The 24,793-nt window shown below is 31.3% G+C and overlaps 1 long non-coding RNA gene across 1 annotated transcript; it reads left to right on the top strand.

Annotated features, from left to right (window-relative positions):
- The first annotated feature begins 1,718 nt into the window (after positions 1-1,718).
- Positions 1,719-7,337, top strand: LOC132744618 (uncharacterized). The gene is made up of 9 exons (XR_009627727.1): positions 1,719-2,729; positions 3,117-3,218; positions 3,405-3,506; positions 3,890-4,063; positions 4,461-5,247; positions 5,693-5,754; positions 6,200-6,392; positions 6,620-6,751; positions 7,022-7,337. It is a non-coding gene; the product is annotated as an uncharacterized LOC132744618 (long non-coding RNA).
- Positions 7,338-24,793: the final 17,456 nt, after the last annotated feature.

Here is a 24,793-nt window from a genome sequence, read left to right as displayed (position 1 = left end):
AGAGTAAAATTATATCTATTCTTTGCATTTCTACTTCCGAAAACAACTATTTTGGTTTTCTCAGCATTAACTTTTAGTTTCCATTCATTACAATATGAATTAAATGAGGATAAGCATTTTTGAAAGTCGTCAGCTGATTCTGACATTATAATTGTGTCGTCTGCGTATAATAAGAGTAATAGTTTAAGCCATGTTTCATTAGTTATAGTATCAGTTAGATTTACTCCCAAAGTTCCATTTGATATAAGATAAGATTCAAGGTCATTTAGATAAATGGAAAAAAGTATCGGGCTAAAATTTTCCCCCTGGCGGACCCCTATTTCTGAAGTAAAAAATTGAGATGTTTCTCCTAAATGTACTACGCAGGACTTGATATTATTGTACATATTGAAAATAACTTGAAAAACTTTACCATTAATAAACTAGTAATTTATGCCATAGCCCAAAGCGCCAGATAGTATCAAAACATTTAGAGAAATCAATAAATCCGCAGAAAAGTTTTTGTTTACGCTTTATTAAAATTTCAATTAATGTATGCAATCTTATTACAAAATTAATACAATTAATGCGCGAATTTGAACACTAAACCTGATAGTTTCACACCTTATCCCTTATTATCACTTTATTATATATTTCTATAGTGGTACGTAACCTCCAAAAATGGTACATTTATGCAGTGGTACGTAACCTCCATGGTACGTAACCTCCAAATTCCATTAATTACATTGACAGTTTATTTTCTGTATCAATCAATTTTAGCAGTAAACTGCGCCGTTACATCATACATCATGTCTAAATCCCATCTGTACGTGATTTCTCTGTACTGTTACACTCCCCCCCCAGCTTTATTTGTCACGAACTACAAGAACTTGTTAAATGTCCAGCTGTTTAAGATGACATATATCACTATCAGTGATCATTTACAAATTTATGTGTGAATAAACCTGTAACACATTTTACTGTAAGTAAGCTGTATTCGTATTGCACATGTACTAACATTTATGCTGCAATACATACATAAAAACTGCGGCATTATCCTTTCATAATACCGAATAACAATAATAGGTCGAGCGTACTGCTGTGACCATTCATGTGACCATTCGTGGATGTTACATCAATACATAGTCTCACCTGACCTATGCTCGCCCAGGCGCATGCTCGCCCAGATTTTTATTTTTATGATATAAACTTATAAAAAAAAATACTATCTGAATCATGTGTTGTTGTTTCTTGATGCTGCAAGTGTCCTAGTTTCTCACCTTGTTTTGAAGAGTTTAACGGAAGTTGTTATAAGCATAATAAAGCAGACGAAAACGAAAACGGAAGTACAAATGAAAGTCCTTGATGCTAATAAAAACAACGAATCATGTGTGACTTTTTAATAAAATCTTAATAAAAATAAACTAAAAATAACAATTAATCATTGCTTTTACTTTTTGTAAAGTTTAAGTCGTTCCGATATATTTAAAACAGTCATAAACTGGTATTGACACCAGCTGTCATATTGTTTTTCTACATGCAATTTCCAGGGCCGCCATAATAGACGTCTTTTTCCATTCAATCTGTCGCTTTTGGTGCAATTATGGTGTATGTTTTGGTTAGACATTGATTTTTTAATAACTTTGTAGATAATAACAGCTTTAGATAAATAATTAATTACTTTTTTCGTTTTTTTTTTTTTTTATCAGAAGTAACTAAAAATAACCTAGGTCTTACACCACTAATTTTCCCCATATCCTCTTCAGAGTGATAAGTATGCCCAGGTAACAAAAAATTCATGATCCTGAGACATTTGAAAAGGCAAGAAAGCTTTTAAAAGAGGAATATGACAAGTGGTGCCACTATGAGTGCTTGCCATCTAATGTGCAAACAGAGGTAGATCTGAGTTTAGTTACCAGCACAAGGTTGTTTTGTAGATATTGTGAAGAGGAGTAATTGTTGGAACAGTAGACCACACACTGTTGTTTTTGTTCTAGTTTATGTTTCTAGTTAACTTTTTGAATTTGAAAAAAAGCTTATGTTCATGATATTTAGTCACAGAAACTTTTTAGTCACAATCTAACAACAGCAGTTGACTATCTTTTGAAAAAATGAAAAGTCTACATAGTAAGTATATATCTAAATAAGTTTTTCTCTGTAAAAATATAATTATATGCAAAAATATAAATACCTGCTTTATATTAACAAATCAGTCTAAAAATATGATGAATGATTCCAGGTAATATCCGTTTTATATTCGTAATATACCGGTGGGTGAGCATGGGTCTCCTCCCTTCAACATTTCAGAATATTAATTTGGTGGTGTTTAACCTGGCAGACAGTACCCGGATGTAAGTGTTTATGTTTTAAATGGGTCACATTACGTACCAAATATGACCAGCTATAAAACAAATTCGAAAAAGTTTTTTTCAAGTCAAAGTGTATTAAATAGTAATCAAATAATTGCCTTTATTGGGCGAGCATAGGTCAATTTTAATGATAAGTTTAAGATGTAAATGGTTTCAATCAAATATTTTGCTTCATTTCTTCTATTGTTTGGTATTTTTAGAAATGATCGACAGTTTAGGTGGGCCCGTACGTGTAAATAACTTCCTGGCTGCATTGAACTTGAAGCCGATTAGTAACAAAAACCTAAAGACCACGGAGAGACGGGCAGGAAACATTGTTGAACATGTGGCCGACATGTCAACTCGTGAGGCAGCCAAGGATGCCTTCCATCGAGAAATGAAGTAAGATTCAGATAATTGCTTACATCAACAATTTCAAAATTGTTCATTTACATGGTCAATGGAAATGTTGATATTGAATGATGATTGTTCTGGGAATGCCAAGCTATAATGCTTGTTTTCTTTGTATTGAACTGGATTTTCCCATGAATGATGATTAGATGAACAGTCTGGCTGTACATTTTTAAAATACTATTGCGAATGGGTGTTAAACTGAACATAACAAAACATTTAAATTTGATAATTGTATAAATACCATCATAATTAATTAATTATAAAGATGACATTGTCAACACAACAGGGTTCGAAAAATCCGGGCATTTCGAACCCTGACACATAACATTAAAATGTTTTTGTTTACACTCGGTCAATATAGCATTTATATTTCAGGGAAGTGGATGAAGCGGAGTCCAAGAGAGCTGCCGACAGGATGGAAGGCCTTATCGAAGATCTTGGTGTATGTCCACTTCCAGATGTCTCCCCTTAACTAAAGTTAGTCTATTTACAGTCATATAGCATTTATAAAGATATCCATTATCATAAGCAGGAGCATAACAGATCTATACCATTTTATAAATTTTCACAGCTGAGAGTATTTTATTTACAAGTTTACTGTTCATTCCATTCTTATATATAGTTATCACAGAATTTTGCTAATTATTTTTCTTTACTCGCTAGACTGATGTTACAACCTGACAACCAGGTAGATGATGATTGGACTGATATAGATGAGGAGAATGATAAAACTGATGATGTGAGACGCTCCTCCGCTTTGAAAAGGTACAAAAAGAGTACTAATATTGTAAACTGTCTGTCAAATCATGAAGTGAACCTTACTAAAAAGGACACAGAAATAGATAAATACAGAGTCCCCAAAGACCTCACAGGCCTTTGCAAACTGCTTGGAATTAGAGCAGACGCCAATTAAATCACCATCTGGACAGGTTCCAAGCCATTCAGACTCTATTTCTACCAATTGTTAAAGAAAAATGGCCAAAAATACATATACCAGACAACATTTAGCAGACAACATTTTTTCCCCAAAATGTTAATATTCTGACCCAAATGTTAATATTCTGATAAAATAAGGAAAGCTTTTGTCTTTCAAAAATTACTTAGTGGTGTTAATTGTAAAGTGTGGATATTTCTTCTGCATATTACAGGAGACGTAATCAAGTTAGAAAACATAAAAAAAACACAACCAATGCTGTCTCGGGCACAGAAAACACCATCAAGTCGAGTGTGTCTGGCACCGAAGTTCCCTTGTCACTCTAGAACAGGACTGTCTTGTGCGGTAGATACTGCCTGGCACAAACGTGGCTTTGTCAGCTTGACTTGTAAGTAATAAGTTATAAACTAACTTGCCAGTTTAATTGCAACACCAGCAGTAGTGAAGACTGTCTTAACACATACACAATTTTAACCGTTAAGGCAATTTGCAATTGAAATGTACTAAGTTTGTTGTGATTGTGTATGAGGCGATAGAGATAGAGAGAGAGTAGGCAATGTTTTGATTAAGTGTTTGCTCTGAGAAGACTACCGTCTTGAAATGTGAATTCTTATGTAATTTTGTTGTGATTAATACTTCCGAGGGATCACTTTGTTTCCAGATTTTTTTTTTCATGGTGGGTTCTAATATTTCTTGTTGCTTTTTGTAAATAGATGTTTAAGTTCGCCAACAGAAAGCGAAATGATACACAGATGTCATTAGTTGTTCATATGTTAATTTTACAGCTCACACCTTCTTCATGAGCAAGGCAAAGTATGGAACGAAAGTAGGGAAAGCAGTCGTTAGTCATCGGACATGCGGAGTATGTAAATGGTGGAAAAGGAATAGACCTTCAGAGACAGTATGAAATCATCGTTGTGTTCATGATCACACAGGAAGTGCCAGGCTTATGGAAAGTGTATCGGGTGAGCGGGGTGTATGTGAGCTACACAAGGACGGAACCCCTGTGGAAGTGATCGAAGGCTATGGAGATAACACCATGATAGCTCGTCTGAAATCCAAATCAAACATTAGCTTATAGTGAAAAACATTGGAAAGAAGCTATATGCTCTTCAGGCGGACAAAAGCAAAAAGCTCAGCAAGTTAGTGATCCTACACATTCAGAAATGTGTGAAGTATATTCTAGCAAAGAATCAAGGTGATCCAAAGGGACTAGAAGAAAATCTGAAAGCTTTAGTACCTCATCAATCCGCAGACCACACAATGTGCCAGCCTCGATGGTGTGGGTACAAGCGTGACCGCAGTGTTAAATACTCACACAGAAGCATGCCCTACAAAGGACCGCTGAAGGACGACCACCTTAGATCTTAGCAGGAAAAACTGTTTGAACCAGTTGTTATGAAGGCTCCCCAGCCCGCAGACCTCAGTTCGAGTCAACAGTGCGAGCACGCCAACAGAGAGGTCACCATGAGGGCTCCAAAGTCCCTTCATTATGGAAATTCAGAATCTTTGGATTTTAGAGTGAAGGCCACAGCAGCATTCATCAATGAAGGGCGTCACTACATTTCAAAGGTACATCTCTTGTTACTGTTTAAGTTTGTTCTGTTTAGTTTGCTTGTTATTTTATTTACAAATGTTAGACAAGTACAGACATAGTTTTGAACAACAATTAAGAAAGTCATAACAACCTTTCATTTGTGGCATAGCAGTTCTGGAGACCCTGTTTCCTTGGTATTAATTGTTTTCAGTATTACATATATTTGTGAATTTTTCATGCATAATTTTGGCAAACTTCAACCATCACTCGAAAAATAAAGAACATTCATAAAGTAATAAGCATTAATTTATATTTGAGAAAGAGAAAACAGTCTCTTCCAGATTGTTGAAGCCTTTAAAAAAATAGAATAATTTTCATTGAAGTGTATTTAGTTGGATGTATTGCCAAAATAATTTTGGAATGTTTGTTTGACGGTTGATTGATGTTGATTGTTTATTGAAGTTTGTTGTTTTTGTTCAGCTGTTCCACTTCAGCACTGTTATTATTCAAGGAACAAGATATTGACAGGTGATGATCATAAGGTAAATACTCTATTATCAAGAACTTTAGAAAGATTATCATTAAATTTTCTGTTATGCTTTGTGCAGATAGGACCTGTATGCCAGTCAGTTTTATGAGACAAACATTCTACAAGATAACTTTTATAAAAAGATATAAGCAATTGCTGTTGAAAATGTTGAGTGATAATGAAGAAAAATATTGCTTATAGACCACTATGCACCTTGATGGAATGTATAAAGTGTTGGTGTGAAAAGCAAACTTTATTGAATAATGGTGTTACTTTTACAAGAATCATAATGCAATTTTCCACAACAATAGTTAAGAGTTATGAATAGTTCCCATTTTATCTGAATTATTTTTGCCTGGGTTTATATATAGATCAAGAAAATTATTTTCTTACAATATCCATGTTTGACTGAATATGTCATTTTAAAGTGTGCTAAATAATCTGATTACTGCTTTCAGGTACACTCCGAGGCAGGTCTTTCCCCTGGTGTCCACAGCCTCAGATATGCAGATAAATGCCAGAAGCATAGGAAGCGTGCCCAGGAAAGATCGGCACTGCCATCGACTAAGCGGCGGCGACTACAACTAAAACAAGAGCGGTCAATAACACAAGGTGCTCAAGAAGCTCTTGAAGGCATGTCCTATCAGTCAGGTAGGTAAAGTGATTTGTGCTGTGTTTTTTTTTACTTACAGAACAAACATATACATGTATTTTGACAAAATACTGTCAGTCTTGCAGGTACTGGTGTTTTCCTCCTTCTTTTCCTTCTTCGAACATCATTAGAAGCTTGTAACTATAAACATTACTAAAACAAAGTTTGCAAATTACCTTTTGTTTACTTTATAGGTTATATTCTAATCTATATATTTGTATTTCAGAGATCGTGCATTCAGATGATGCTGACATCCAAAACCTGCCAGATCCAGTCCCTCGTGGTGACTTCAAACCTATAGTGCTGCCAACAGGACAGCCTACATACATTGCTTTTGACCTGGAGACAACTGGCCTTAGTAAGTAGACCTGTATTGCGAATTCGTTGATATATACCATGTGAAAACTGTAACACAGTCGTTTTCATTTAGGTTATCGTCCTTCGATACTAGGTTGAGTGATTAGTCGTCTCTAAAAATATAATTGTAAAAAATATGCAATATATCAGGAATGGTTTATCCTTATTCGGAACAAGCTGAATTAGAATAAGATCTCAGATTATTATAAGAGCACATAAAACAGCTCAAAAATGTTTATTTATTTATAAATAATTGTGTTGTTTGTTTCAGTACACGATGGCCAGATCCCACATATTACCCAGGTTGCTGCCACAGAACCTAAAAGTGGGAAAGCTTTCAATATGTATGTTCTACCTACATTGCCCATATCCGACAAGGCATAAGAAGTGACCGGCCTAAGAATTATGGATCACAAGATGCAGTACAATGGAACTAATGTAGAGGCTTATTCCATATAATTATGAAGCCTTGAAATCATATTGTGATTGGTTAGAAAAATTTCAAAATGTTGAATTGGTTGCGCATAATGGCAGAAGATTTGACTTTCCTGTTTTGTTGACGGCATGTGACAATGTAGGATTGAGGGACAGAATGTGTAAGTGTGTTGCTGGATGCGCGGATTCACTGTCTATATTTAAAAAAGCATACCCAAACAGGAAGTCTTACAAACAGGAAGACCTTGCAAAGGATCTATTGGGAGCTTCATACTGTGCTCATAATGCTTCAGAAGATGTCACGATTCTTGGTAAACTTATTCACCACTTTGACATATTATCTGTTGCCACACACATTTTCAGCAAAATCTGTGTACCCAGTTGTGCAGTCGGGAAAAAGCAAAGAATTTGCCGTCACTTAGAGTATTGATTTATAATAGTGTGTGTAAGTTAACTACAGCCGAGAATATTGCTGCGTCCGGCTTGAACCTACAACATCTAAGGTGCATCTTTAAGCGCCAAGGCGAAGATGGTCTTCGGAACATTTTTGTGATGAAGAACTGTGACGGTCGTGCTCTTTCTCAAGTCAGAACAATACGTCGAGGTCCATTTCAAGTTGACAATTTTTTTCATTTACTCAGTATATACAGTAATAAACATATTTATAGATTGCTTAGAAATATAGCTTCATGATAATTTGGTCATTTTAAGAATGTTTGATACTTTTCAAAATGTATTTTGAATTTTACATAAAGAAATGTGTACTGGTAATGAAAAATGGCCAAAATCAGTTTATGGGGTTGTCAAATATAATGTTGTGTATTTTACAAACAACATGGTAAATGATGTCTTTCTTTTGTTATTTTTCTCATATGGTTTGTTAGATAATTTCTATGTATTTCATTTGGCTGGACCTTGTAAGTAGGTTATAGAAAATTCTTAGAAAAATTGAAGTAGAAGTCTACATTTTCACGATTTGGCCATTTTCCGAGTAACAATGGTAACATATTTTTGTTTTCATAAGTTTTATTGTAAATACTGTCACTCAAATGATATTTTATTTTGATAATATAATAAATGTTCTATAATTTGGTACCAAATTTCTAATGTTTTTGCAATATCTGTTGAAAATAAGCTCATTTCTATAGTTCAACTCTGGCAAATTTTACATGATCCAGAAAGAGAAAGGCCGAAAACATACACTTTGTCATAATTTTCTTATTAGATGGTAAAAGTCAATACAAATTTGCAAACATGTCAGGCATGTAGCATAGGTTCAATAAATATTAACATTCCATAGGTTCTAAAATATGTCAATGATGGGTCTAAGACCTTAAAATGCAGCCATTAATAGTTGATTCTCGTAATCATAAGCAATTCAATTGAATTCTGCTTTAAGTTATAAATTGTCCAAATTTTGTTAGGTAATATTTTAGGAAAATCAAAAGTCATTTTCATATTCCATTGATGTTTATTTGCTTTTTCCAATAAGATATTAAAATGTAATCAATTCAATTTTTAAATTTTAAATCTTTTAAACTTTTAAATCATAATTGGCTTGTTTTTGATAAAGTAATTATATATATATATATTCTATCCTAATACTATTATGTACAGGATAATATCTTAACAACATGTTACGTACAGCTGAAATTGGGTATATATATTTATCATATTTTATATACTATGGGATATATCCAAGTACTTATGCTAACTGTGATATAAACAATAACTTTTTATGTGCAACTGAAGTGCATATCAATAATTGAAAGAATCATTTGCAATACATTATGTATGATTATTTCGAATGATTCAGGTTATCGTTTGAATCATGCGCTTTAAACGTTTTTCATTAGCCGGAATATTAGATGATTCAACTTTTTCGTCCTCGTTGGGTGGTAACAAAAATAACCAGACACACTTTTATAATAGATGCACTGTCAGTTGTTTTCTTTTCTGGGAAGACTGTCAAAAACATACGAGCCACAATGTAAGGCATTACAAGTAATAAATCTTTTTAACAACTGGAAGTTAAGTTACGTATACATTCATAACTCATCTACTCTGCAATGAATAAGCCTACTCTGAGATGACTTTAATATAATAGTCTTAAACTAGCAAAACCGTGCATTTAATGAAATCACAGTAATATATTTATAAAACCTCATCATATATATCAACATTGTTTTCAAGCTTCATCATTATTAAGATATCATATCAAACAAAAATTTATGTTCCATATATTAACCATTTCATAATTATATGTCTGCAATAAAACACAACATTGATATTTTAAAAATTAAGAATAAAAAAATACTTTAGCAGCTGCTGTTAAAAAATGTCAAATGAAGATAAGACGATCTGAAAATCATTTACATAATTGAGTTGAAGAATTTTACCAGGAATTTAATTAATTTTTTCAAGATCGGAATTCTATCTATTAGAAGTACTTGCAATGTGTATAACCATAGCAATGTATACAAATTTGAGTAATGATTTGGAAAACACAAACTCCAATAAAGACCTCTTATCCTTACTAAATATAGCATAGACACCCAAAATTGATTGTTATAAAATACGAATTGTTTAATGCGCTAAATAAAACAATCAAATTGGGTGTGCTAAGATTTACCCTGTCTGCATTATTTATAAAATATCTCTATTTTTCATTTTCATGTCTATGTCATACTTCAACTATTACCATACTCTTATACATTGTATAGAATGCCATCTGGTAAACATTCATGTAAAGTATAGACATAATCCATGATTCTTTTAATGTTTGAAGTTTGGATTACGAAGTACGACGCCCAACAGCGAATTATTGGTTACATAATTCTTTTTTAATCAGGTGAACTAAGAACGCACAGAACGGTTATTTTGATTGATTATGGACGATAGTGGTGTTAACCGTCTATGATTTTATAATTGATAAGATACCTGTATTTTTCATTGGTATGCCTATTCTTTATGTCAATGTTTATTTTTTGTTTTATTTCATGCAACTTACTCAAATATTATAAGAAAAGTCGTAATCCATCCTTAATTTATTTTATTTTCTTATTTTAAGCATAAACGTATTTTAATAGTGTGTTGGCTATATCAGCAGGTGTCAAGTGCTGTGTGGCAAAAGTTGCCCTGTACTTCACCTCAGTGTTGCTATTTGTCTTTTCTTAGGGACATCCCGCTTCTCTCCGTCAGCAGCCCTGATAGGTGATATGGGCTGGCAACCAACTATCAGTACACAGATGATAAGTGTTTCTAATTTTTGGCACAGACTATGTATGATGCCTAGGTCCAGAAAAAAATACAAAGTTTTTATGTATGCTAATTCAGTTGGTGGTACAAGATGTAAAGACTGGTGTTTCAGAACAAAACACATTTTTAATGATCTTGAATGTACAGAATTTTGTAATATTGATAATATGGTATCAAAAAAGCTATGTAAGAAAAAGTTCAATCTAGAACAATGCAAAGTTTTATTGCAAAGTGGAATGTTAATGTTACATCTGAAAGAAGTAGAAGCGGGGTCGGTTGCAACAAACTGCGCACATATAGGCAGTTTAAGACAACTTTTGGAACTGAGGAATATTGCAAAATCATACTTCCGCGTTGCCACAGGTCCGCTTTTGCTAAGTTCAGATGTGGAACTGCACCACTAAGAATAGAGACAGGTAGATATGAACGCCTACCAGTAAATGAAAGGCTTTGTCCTTTTTGTAATGACAAGGTAGAAAGTGAATTTCATACTGTAATGGAATGTTTTATGTATGAAGATATTCGTGTAGATCTATTTGAAAAAGTGAGTGTCAAAAACCCACATTTTCACACAATGACAACTATGGAGAAGTTTATTTTTATATTCTCAAATACGAGTTGTGTACGGTATATTGCCAAAACCTGCTTTGACATACTTAAGAGAAGGGTAACTTTCCTTTACATATAAGAACATACAAATTGCTCTCTTTTTCTGATGTGTCTTTTTATATGTTTTTATTTTTATTTAAAATATGTACATTGTATATATAAGAATAATAGGTAAATGTTTTTACTGAAATGTAGGTTTTAAGATAAATATTTTAACCAGACTAAGACTGTGATCTCACATTGTTATCAATTTTTCAAAAGTGAATACTATTTTATAGTTTATATAGTCCTAGATAAATTTAATTGGACAGTATAAAAATTTATGATAAAACAGTCTTAGTAGATTTAGATTTTGGCAGGGTATGGTTTTTAAAAATGTCATTAATTGACTTATATAAGTTTTAATGGTCATATTTATTACATATTGGACAAATATGATTATGTTGCTTCTGTATAAAACATCCATTGACTAAGCCAATATATTGTGTGGATAAAACAGATCTTCACGTAAATTATGTTGAAGAAAACAAATCGTTGATATACTGAAGTTAGTAATATTTTAAGATTGTAAAGTATCAAGTGTAATAAATGACATATTTTCCAAGGTTAAATGATTTATAATGGTCAATTTGTCTTTTTACTATTTGCATTTAAACATTTTAGTATCGTTTTATTCATTGTACCACAATGTAACCTTCTGTAGGAAAAACATGCAATAGTTCGAATATATTGAGGTCATATTTTTTTAAAATACAACAACCTTTTAAAGAATGATAATTGTGTAGCTAGGGGGGAAAACTCCTCAGTGCATAAAACAGTAACTGCTGTGATATTGACTGTGGAGTTGTCTCCCTTAGAGGTAAAAATAAATAGTCTCTTGTAATTCTTTTAGAATGGCTTTTCATGTATTTATGTTTGTGTTTAACGTTTTATATGTAATTTTATGTATACATGTAAAGAGGAGACTGAAATAAAGAAATATATATGTTAACATTTTCTGGTTCTTCGGGATCATTGATTTCATCACTAATATGTGTTGAAAATGAAGTAACGCTCTGCGTGTGATGTGTGAGGGATGTTGCACTTTTTCAATGTCCCTCATGTACAGACTCAATAAAATCTGCATTTTAAAAAAAAATGTGATGATTGCTTCCGAGAGATCACCCTTCTTTAACATGTTTATACTTCATAACAGCCGGTGTCAAGTGTCGTGTGAAAAAAATGCGATGGCTGAACTGTGCTCTGGTGAATTCAAAGTGGCTTTGGTACCAATTATACTATAACTTTGACAAACAGTAATAAACAGAAAGTATTAGAATCGCTAATAAAAATATTATATGTTTTAGGAAAACATTTAGGTAGTATGTTTAATACCATGTATGGATTAACCAATAGATATGATATTTAAATAACTGTCGCCTCATATTACATTATAAAACACCCTTTTTGGCCGGGTTGCACTGGTGCAAATCTGGGTTATAGTATGGTGAATGTTGGGCGGCGGCGGGCGGGCGGGCGTCCGGGCGGCGGGCGGGCGGGGAAAAAAACTTTCGTAACAGTTTTCTCAGCAACTACTTATCACAGCCTCTTGATATTTGGCATACAGCATTGAGACATAGTCCCATACTGTGGGATTTGATTTCAGGTCTGTCGCTCATCCACTTCCTGTTTATCCACTTAGTTAAATTAGTTAGATTTTTCGACATTAATGGTCAATGCTAGGAAATTTTCGTAACAGTTTTCTCAGCAACTACTTATCACAGCCTCTTGATATTTGGCATACAGCATTGGCACATGGTCCCATACTGTGGGATTTGATTTCAGTTCAGGTCTCTCGCTCATCCACTTCCTGTTTATCCACTTAGTTAAATTAGTTAGATTTTTCGACATTAATGGTCAATGCTAGGAAATTTTCGTGACAGTTTTCTCAGCAACTACTTATCACAGCCTCTTGATATTTGGCATACAGCATTGACACATGGTCCCATACTGTGGGATTTGATTTCAGGTCTGTCGCTTATCCACTTCCTGTTTATCCACTTAGTTAAATTAGTTAGATTTTTTGACATTAATGGTCAATGGTAGGTAATTTTCGTAACAGTTTTCTCAGCAACTACTTATCACAGCCTCTTGATATTTGGCATACAGCATTGACACATTGTCCCATACCGTGGGATTTGATTTCAGGTCTGTCGCTCATCCACTTCCTGTTTATCCACTTAGTTAAATTAGTAAGATTTTTCGACATTAATGGTCAATGGTAGGAAATTTTCGTAACAGTTTTCTCAGCAACTACTTATCACAGCCTCTTGATATTTGGCATACAACATTGACACATGGTCCCATACTGTGGGATTTGATTTCAGGTCTGTCGCTCATCCATTTCCTGTTTATCCACTTAGTTAAATTAGTTAGATTTTTTGACATTAATAGTCAATGGTAGGAAATTTTCGTAACAGTTTTCTCAGCAACTACTTATCACAGTCTCTTGATATTTGGCATACAGCATTGACACATTGTCCCATACCGTGGGATTTGATTTCAGGTCTGTCGCTCATCCACTTCCTGTTTATCCACTTAGTTAAATTAGTTAGATTTTTCGACATTAATGGTCAATGGTAGGAAATTTTCTTAACAGTTTTCTCAGCAACTACTTATCACAGCCTCTTGATATTTGGCATGCAGCATTGACACATGGACGGTCCCATACTGTGGGATTCGATTTCAAGTCTGCAGCTCATCCACTTCCTGTTCACATTAATGGTCAATGGTAGGAAATTTTCGTAACATTTTTCTCAGAAACTACTAATCACAGCCTCTTGATATTTGGCATACAGCATTGACACATGGTCCCATACTGTGGGTTTCGATTTTAGGTGTGTAGCTAATCCACTTCCTGTTTACCTACTGAATTAAAGTTTCGACATTAATGGGTCAATGGAAATTTTTTTTCGTATTATCACAGCCTCATGATATTTTGTATACATATGCAACCCGGCATTTTCTGTCTTTGACCCATTTTTATTATCTTTCAATCGCACATGAACATTTAATCTTATTTCCTGCAAATTAGCGTTTTCTGGGTAAGTAAGGCAGTAAAAACATGTTAATAAATACTGCAAAGTTAGTCATTGAATGTAACTTATTACCTGGATCTTGAATCATTTTACTATTCTTAACATTTCAATTCATTTTTTTATCTATTTTGTTATTATCTAAATATTTTGTCTCATCTTTTAATTTCCTGCAAAAAACCTATTGCTCAGTTTAACCAGTATACCGGTTAAACATGTGTTCAAATGTGAAATTGAATAAGTACTTTTTCTCATTTGTTATCTGTTACTTATCATCGATGTCATGCTTTGCTTTTATCATTAATTATGCGAGACAAGTTGTTTTTAATTTGGGTTTATACTTTCATCAAAATTGTATTTTTTTCTTTTCTCAAGTTCTAGCACCTCTTGAAGATAAAATAACGGTTCTAATTGTTTGTATTTCATTATCTAAGTGTTTAATTTCCTGATCAAGAGCTAGCATAGCTCTTGTGAACTGAAGCAGACGTGAAGGGTTGTAAGCATTCATCACATAAAATACGCAGTTCTTTAACAGCCAGGAAACACACATTCTTTAAAGATCCTGTATGTTGTTATCAAAGTGGTTTACCACACTATGTGAAATTATATATATGTGCATAATTATGCAAATAAAACAATTTTCGAACATCGAAGAATATGTAAAATTTATACTGCAAATATTTGTGCGTATTATATGTAATCATTAAAATATATATGCATTCATTTCTTATTGTAAAATTTGACTTAAACATTTTGGAAATAAATTTCTATTATCCTCCCTGTAATATCTTTATAAATAATGCTTTTTGGAACCTACAATATTGAAAAATCTTAATTTGAGCATCATATTTATAATTTTAAAACCATAAAAATTGTGTTACAGGATCTCGTTTTGATAGTTTTGTAGCGTTAACAGCATTATCAGTTAAAGACAAATTATTTAACATTCTCCGAGTTCTGAAGAATTTGCTGCTCCATGGATGTGTCTTTGTGAAGGTAGAGTTTGATAAGCTCTCGTGTGTCATGTCTTTAAAAAAATATAAATTAATTTCAATTCAATTATTTTCTTTTACCGAAGTTGAACCAATTTCAAGAATGCACAGATTAACACTTGAAAATGATTTTAACTAAAATAGTGGTAGGTAAGTAAAAAATATGAAAATAAAAAAATCATCATTTTAATACTGAATATACCAGACAAAAATGAATTATAGGTTTAAATCCTTTTTAGTCATTATCTTCAATGGAAATATTTTTACCCTTTACTTTAAGTAGTATATTTATCATTTCGCGAAAGTTCAAGAAAGATAATAATCAACAGATTTCATCGGAAAAATTGGGTGAGAAACAACACTGTAATTTACAAATACATCATTTACATGTAAATTTATTTTCAATAATCTAATTTGAAATATTTTCAAAACACATTTAAGCACTATCTTTATTGCTTACATGTGTTTTGTCTTAGCGAAGCTTTCAAATGTTCAATGTCCAACTAATGCAAAATGTTTTATTTTCCTTACACGGGGGAGAATCACGCCGTTCGTTACCCAAACAAACAAGTTGGCGGATGCAGCCAAAAAGTAGGTTTTTCCCTTTTTTCTCTGAAATTCGTGATGTTCTGATGTTTAAGTACATATAACAACCTTCTCCACAATTTTCCTAGCACACAGGATTTATTTCATGATGTTTCGTCCCGTACTTTATCTGAAATGCGCGTCACCAGATTCGAAGCGAGAGAATTTTCCAGCGGTTTGATCGTTCGAATTATTCGCGCCTTCTCTTTAAATTTTTAAAACCGTTCGAAAAAAAGAAAGCTGCACTTCTGTTCGTTCATTTTTTATTTGTTTGTTGTTTATATTCTATAAAAACCTATAATATTCGTGTAATTTTAGTCGTGGGGAATGAACTTTATAGATTCTTGTAATATTATGTTCTCGTTTACAAAATTTACGTTGTGCTTAAATACTATCATTTGGTATCAGAATATGATTTGTTTTAATAAGGGTGTTTAAAATAAAGTTTAGATAAGATTAAAATAAAGTTTAGATTTCAATATATTTTGTAGGAATTTTTCGACTTTGTAATGTTTGTTTTGTTTTGTTTGTAATACATTTGTAATACATTTATCCTAATTTGAATATTGTATATGTAATAGAGAATATACAATTAGATGCTTTATAGACTGTCTAAATTATAAAGATATGAATTCTGCTTTATTATGGAAAAAGTCCAGTAATTAGTTTACGTTCGACATTTTTCACTTCATCTGTAAATTGAGAAGTCAAACTAATGCAACAGTTCTGAGAGATAATGTTATCTTTTGTTTCCATGTTGTTGTTTTATCACACTTTGTAAAAACTGAGTTTCTCAACGTTCTGTTCAATGTGATTCTGACCCTTTTGTTGTAAACTGAAAATAAAGACGTAAAGGTTTAATACAATATTAGCAGATATAAGAATACAATACACTATTTCAAAAATGTAATGTATGCACTATTTTATTTTGTTTTTAAATGTTTGAAAATGAAAAAAAATGAATACCTTATAGAATCTACATGGAAATGTAATTTTTACATTCTTACATCTAACTAATACTAAAGTTTTTTTCTTTTTTATTAGACATTGAAACGATTGCATGAAACGCCATTAAGTATATAAAAATAAATTATTTCACATCGCACAAATGTTGTAAAATTAAAAATTCTTGCGTTTTCTTAAAGTTTTTAAAGTCCATATTATGATAAAAAAAGAAAACATATTATCATTAAAATATATATTCATGGAATCATAAATAAGCAATCAATTATAATTCAGCTCAACAACTTAGACCCCCCCCCCCCTTTAATCAAGTGAATTACGTGTACTTGAACATTAAGAATCTATCAAATGTTTGGCTACATATAGACTCATTAACCAATGAAATACACTAAATTTCTACTCTATCAGAGCTATATTTTTGCAAATTTATCAAGGACAAGTTCAATTCTCAACTGCATTAGCAATATTCAACACATTTGCAAAATAGGACAACGTGTTTGTTAAAGATTGAGTTTATAGATAAGCGTGATGAGATATATTTGTTACTGAATAGCATGTCCATTATACTGCTCCGGAAACTTTGTAACATTTAAGAAATATATCTCTTAAACTAATCAAATCGAAAAAAGCAAATTAACTTTTTGGCAACGCACAAATACACTCTTTGGATGGCGTTAACATTGTTGATAACCGAAAACGTATTTCTTTTAAAAAAAATACATTGTAAACTTTTATAAGTTATAAATGAAGGAGCATCTTTATATGTCCATCAATAAGATACATCTACAGATACCTAGATTTCATCGAGATAGACATTTTAACTTTCTTTTTCTTATTTTCAAAACTTCTTTGCAAAAGTGTAAAAGAAATTTAAATCCCCAAATATCACTAACGCGAACAAAAGAACAACCTTGTGAAATTAACTTTCGTCCTGAGTAAGTAAATCACTTGTATTCTAGTTATTGCAAATTCTAGATAAATACTCCGTTGGTAACTTAGTAAGAATCAAAGAGCTGCAACCTCTGTGGTATTTTCTGATCTATGCAATCTAAATCATACTGACTATCTGTATGTATTTTCCTGTATAAGTTTATTGTTATATACTATAATTAATCTGACGCAGCGACTGCGTCTATAACAGTTTGAGATTGATACATATGGAATTTTGCATGACTAGAGTTGCATCAAAAAATCATTTTTCATTATATGACAGCCACACTTTATCCTTGCATATCGTGGCTACTTCCTTAAAAAGGACACTTCAAAAAAAAGTTGACTCGACTATGATTTGAACCTTAGGCCTCTCACACCCTAAACGGGCGCGCTACCTCTGCACCACGGTGAAGTAATACTTCATTATGTAGCTTGAATAAAAACAAATACATTGTAATTCTAATTTGAGAATTTCCATTTCGTGTTTGTAATCCTTACTAATTTCGAGGTATTTTGTTCACGATAAACCTGTTGTTTAACACTGATGAAAATAATTTAGCGAAAATCTTCTCGACAAAACAGTACGACATGTTTATATTCCACTACTCGACAGTCAGATTTATTTGTGTACTACGCTCTGGAGTATTCGGTAATCGACATAGCTAAAAATAGCATTTTCATTGATTAATCTTTACGGAAATAGCCGAACATTTTTCATTGGGTAAAAAAGATATGCATCCGCGAAATTTGTGATTGTAACCTCATATTTCTATTGACTACTCTAAACTTTTAATGCACTGTAATTTGTTAACTGCCTACATTAAAATTATTCTTTCTTTTAAATGGTTGTGTTTTTTTTAGCAGTTCTGAGTGAGAACTACTTTGCGTTGTTAGGTCTGTTAGGAAATTTTGTGTTAGACCGTGGATGTTAGCTATGTATTTACTGATCTTGCGATCAGAAAATACAAAAATCATTGTGCACGATACTTTTGTTTTTTTATTATACCCAACCATTGATCATAATAACAGGAAATTCTTTCTCAATATTTAATAATCTATTTGTGATGAGAATATGGAATTTTTCAGGAGTTATAATTGACCAAATAATTTGTAAGACGTAAGTATTTCACTCTACCTTATCACATTAATTTCATATTGGGAGGAAATATACTAAATTACTTTTGATAATATTTAATGTTCTGGCTGTGAATAATATGCGGCAAACAGCATTTACAAATACTTAGTATAAAGGACAAATAATGAACCATAAACTTTGCCAATTTACATGAGCATGACGTTCTGACACAAACATCATCATTCTTTTGTCATATGACTATTTCTAGACAAATTAAAGATATACTATGCTCATATTTGATATCAGAAAATATTGATAACTGCTACACAGTCTCGTTGTAGATATAAAATAAACATGTTTTGACTCCACACAAAGTAGATATGTCATGACACTATAGGTGGTCACAATATGAATATATAAGGTCGTTAAAAAACTGGCAGTTTTTTTAAGAAAAAACCAGCTTTACCTGTCCTGTAATAAGAAACGTAGCTTCCAAAACATAGTTTATTCATTTCTTTTAATTCAAATTAGACATATCCAAAACGAAGTTCATAGATTTTAATACATTTCATTGATTAAAATATTTTACTCAAGGATGATCATATTATATCTTTAAACTTCAAAATCAATTATGTCATAACATAATGATACAATTGTCATGTAATTTTTAGTGGTAAATGAAAAATAATAAAGTAACATCATTTATTGTCGAATACGCATTCTGTATAACAATATAAAACGTTAAAAGGATAAATTATTCGTTTCTGAGTCATAATGTACTTTAACATTTCAGATACATGTACAAATAAAACTGGTGCGATATAAAGTGACTGTAATATGTTAAATAAGATGATTATTAACTATTTTTTTCTGCGATGAAATCAACGACAAACAACTTTATGTTTGACTGCGTTGATAAATTACAAAAATGACATATACACTATTATGAAGCATGTATTGACAGTTTTCAAGACATATCTAAAAAAACAAAAAGTATCAAGCATTTGAATATGTGAAATATGCTGGTGAATAGATTTTCCGATTGGGTTATCTTGTATACACCATCATTGAAAGTGACCAATTCTTGATAATGAAAGATGACTTCTTTGAACAGCTCTATTCAATGTTCAATATTACATTTTGAAATATGAGTGTTTTTGGCATCTTTACACTGCTGAAGATTTGCTTTTTATCTTAAGTTTGTCAAATACACTTTTGGTAGACCAGTTTCTGTTCTCACGAAAAACTAACTGGAAAAGGGTGGGTTTTGTTGATGGATATTGTTCCGATTTCAGAGTCTATATTAGAGAAATCTGATTTTGTGAAAACATCACAGCCCACAACATTCGGGAAATCCCTAAACAGAAATATTTATTAGCAAAAGTTGATTCTGTTTTCACAGCATAATATGGGAGGAAACTCACATGTTTAATGGATATTTAAAATCATACATAGGAATATTATACTCGTAATAAAATGTTGATTTACAATGTTATAACATATGTATCGTTAACTGAAAGCATAAATGCGGATTTTACTTTTTTAGTTATTGGGCTTCTTCTGTTAAAATCATTAACAATTTTACACATTTAAGTATAAAGAACAAGAAGACATGTAAAAAAAATGAATTAGTTTGATTTACATAATAATAATAATAATAATAATAATAATTATAATTATAATAATAATTATAATTATAATAATAATAACGGCATGAATATTAAAAATCAGATGGTATCCCATATAAGCCAGAGCTTTTTTTATTATCACGTTTAGAAATAACTGATTCAACTTCACATAGGTAAAAGAAAAATTTAGCTGGCTTGCACTTTCATGTTCGATGTGATGGCATTTTTATGGCGTTACATATATAGCTTGTTTGAAATAATTTTACTATTCCTATGTAAGATATACTAGTAATAGTTTAAGATCTTGATTAATGATGTCAAAGTGAATAAATTAAGTGCATCAATGTAATGGAAACATTATCAATCAGGCTTACCTTAAAATAATCTTTCTTTCCCCTCCTGCAACTCATTGGTAAGGTGGGTAGGTAGGTAAAAATTCTTATCCAAATCATTTCCATTGAACAGTTGCTTTTAAAGGATTTAAAAAAAATGTGAAAGCTTTTAATAAGTTCAGAATTTATATAAAACCAAATTTTCAATATAAGTATATTTACACAAAAAAGACATCAAACAGATAGTGATATGTGGTTCTTAATGATAAACTATTTAGTGACAGGCAAATAGTAAACAATATTCTTATCTGTTTACCTATAACTTTTTAGGTACCTGTAATTTATGAGGGGAAACAAACAATATTTTATTTCAGGCTTCATGTCAATGCAGCAGTATACACATAATATTCTGATTTAAGTAGGATTTAAGTAGGAGAAAGCCAAATGATTTTTGTAAAAAATGTTTCATATTTCTTCCAAAATATGACAAGGAATATCATGCCCAAGTTTTCTAAAACTAATTAGATGTCATTTAATCTTAATGAAATGCAAAGTTATTTTTAGATTTAAGGATTGGTAACAAAAATAATATATTAATAACAAAGCCTTTATAATTGGATGTTGTTGTTTTTAAATATGCCGATAAAATAATTGAAAGCTATAATAGTATGGCGTCCTATGATATTTACTATACAATATGGGCATTTGAAAAGCTAAAGAGCTTTTAACAGAGTTTTTTAACGTGTATAATAATATTGTTACAAAATCTCAAAGCGCTTTGTGTCTAAGTATCTAGTGTGTAATTGATCAGACAAATTGAAATATGTTTTAAACAATCTATAACTTTTGTTTCACGTAAGTTAAAATGTAAGACACAAACATATCAATGCTGAAATGTTCATTTAACATTTAATGGTAAAATACTCAGTCTGTTATCGGTATTTACTTGAAATAAAACACTTGTGTTGAAGTGTCTAAGTAGCAATAATTCATTTCAATGTTAACCGATAACTGACACTTTACTTGCATGATTACATTTAAGCAACCAATAATCAACTTTAAATGAAACTAAAATTGTTATTCTGTAAGAAAAATTGGCAGTTTCTGTACAAAATTGATTAGCACATCAATTGAATATTAATCAATACAATTAGTTTTAGTAACATTTAAATTAGATTTAAGACTAGAGCTTGGGTTCGTTCTTGAGAAGAAAATGATGACACAACTATATTCATCCTCCGCATCTTAGGTAATTTTAACTGCTAAATGTTTTTTAAACATGTACTGCTCTTCCGTCATCGAACATTACCCTTAATTACATAATAAATCTTATTTCATGTTTTTTGTCTTAATGCTTCACACTCGCATTGTATTAGTAAAATATTGTAAATAACATACTAAACAAGTTTATCTTGTCTGTTAATCTATGCAAGGTTTTATGTTAGGTACGATGATAATTAGTATAGCGTAGTACTGTTTTTCAATTTTCTTTAGATTATTAGTTCTATAATTGCAAAAATCAAATGATTGATTGCTTTTTCAGACTATGACTTTTCCGTAATATAACGTTTTTTTACGATATTTAAAAAATCAAACACATGACTTGTGTATATGAGCGTAGGTAAGATCATGATCAGCACAAATGTTAGGTTAATATTTATACTAAGTATGATGATATTTTACCAGTTTACGCGTTTTAAGAAAACTTATTTTTGTACCAGCAACATATAACACAAGTTGGATTGATAGAAACAAAATGATTTTGTAAAATCTTGTCAAGCTTTTAAATATGTTTTGAAAATGAAATATAATTATATGTGTGATACAATCCGTTTCTTTTTTCAATATTCAGTTATATAACTTAAATTTTTATCTCACTAGCAAGAGTCTCTAAGAATGCGACATCTATATGATTTTATACGCATAGTAAAAACTGTCAATGAAATACAAAAAAATAAAATTACACGTGCAAGCCAGTAGAACAAATCGATACATGGTCTGCCCTTTTCAGGAAATGTACGATATTTAAAAAAAAAAATAATAAAAAAAACGGGGAAAAAGGTAATTGAGTCGCTGATAAAATGATTTTCAAACAATCTTAATGTCAAATATATTTAATTATTTCGTATGCATAAACACCAATAAATTCAAATAGAATATATTATATCTTTAATTTAATGTTTAATGTTTATGCTGCATGTATGTTAAATTAAACAAAATAAGTAATAAGACAATGTGTATTTTACATAGAAATTAAGGTAAAAAAAAAAAACATATAATTATATAACATTTTTACTGACGATGGAATCTCACAGACCTTGAGCACCAGAAAATAGTTCTTAACATAGTTCGATATAATCTGTATGTAATGAATATTATAATTCTACAAACTCACACAACGCGACAAAAGATCGGTCACTACCGTCTGATTAAAAATGTTGTAGGTTTGATTTGATTAAGTCTGATCATGGACGGCAGTTACATATGCAAGCTTATAAGCAGGAGACAGTATTTAAACATGAATATGTGTTTTAATTATGTAAATGTAAAAGAAAATAGATGAAATTTACCCGATGGTAACCACTGAAATCTTCATTGTGACCCTTTATTTCCATTCCATTAAAACGGCGTATGATCCACAAGCACCAAAAGAGCAAACAATGGATAAAACTAAACACATTTATATATTAAGGAGACCATAGAATTTGAAGCGTATCACAGACATCAAGAACCCTTTATCTGTGTAAGTAGATATAGTGTAAAAAAAAACAACAGTTAATTGCTTTCTCAGAGGAACAGTAATTGTAGAGAGAACCAACTTTTTTTTTTCATTTGTACTTATGTAATAGTAAAGTAGCTATTTTTTCCATCTCAATCTTTTCAGATAGCAAGTTTATATTATTCTTATAAAACCTTAATTATTAGAGGGATTGATTTTCGCCATATTAAATCATTGTCCCTTTTTACATTATTATTCTTATTGAGTATGAGTTTGTTGTGAGCTTTGGTTTTTGTGAGTACATTTTGCCCAGACTATCTTCGGAACAAAACGTGGGAAATATCTTCTAATGTATTATCATGATTTACATACATCTACAAAGTAAAGGTTAATTTACACTTAAACTACAAATACATCTTACTTAAAACATTGTCGGAAAAATAAAACGGGAAATTATAATGTTACCAGGCCAAAATAAAATGAAAAAAAGAGAGATAAAAATGTTTGCCCTAGTCACAGCCAAATCTTTCCCTAAAAAACCGTCGCATACTTTAACGTTTTGTACGCAAAAATTATCCAAGCAAAAGAAAACATTTTATTAAATTGCTCGATAGGAACGAAGGGTGTGAGTGCTGTGTTTAACATCAAATAGTAAAAATTATAAACAACAACGTGTAAGTTGTTAGAGAATACAGTAGTGGTCGGTTGCTTGCAAAAAGGATACAGAAATGAGACAATTAAATATATTTTCACAACAGGTCTGCACAGTCATGAATATCTAATCTATATATCTTTTGTAAGTTTTTAAATCTTTTTATATGGATTTCGGCTATCTAGCCCTATTACATTTCTTTACATCATTACTGTTTTTTTTTGTTTTCAAGTTATCAACTGACCTAATGTTATTGTTTTAAACAGATTAAGAGGATTATTATCTAAATGTTGAAGGTTGACTTTGAATTGATATAAAATTTCTTGACCGTATTAATTTCATCTGTTACGGAGTAAAAAGTTAACAACCTACAAATTATGTTAACGTTCATGTATAAAAGTTAACGGGATTATATGTTAATCATCTTTTAGTGATGTTGATATGTCTAGATAGTGATAAAATGTTACGAGATCGATATACGGTTACTGATAAAACGTATTCCATCTAATAGAGTATAACATGAGACTAGAACCATTGTATATTATTGCTGCCTCTTCAACTCAATTATTCAGAAGAATCATATGATTGTCAGCAAAAGGTTTTGTTAGTCAGTGTTAATATAAATATGGACGATTTATCACCCACGTATTGCTTTTCATTCTGTTACCAAATTGCTTTTTCATTTTGTTATTAAAATGAAGGTGATAATTCAGTGCTATAGTATAAAATATATAGTTGATCTGTTGGTATCGTAAGTATTGTAGACTCAAAAACCACCATGGTCTTTT

This window comes from Ruditapes philippinarum, unplaced genomic scaffold (genome assembly GCF_026571515.1).
Source record: "Ruditapes philippinarum isolate M1 unplaced genomic scaffold, ASM2657151v2 ctg1071_1_1_1_1, whole genome shotgun sequence".
NCBI classification, from domain to species: domain Eukaryota; kingdom Metazoa; phylum Mollusca; class Bivalvia; order Venerida; family Veneridae; genus Ruditapes; species Ruditapes philippinarum.
Note: the sequence above shows the minus strand (reverse complement) of the source record. Positions and strands in the feature narration are given on the sequence as shown.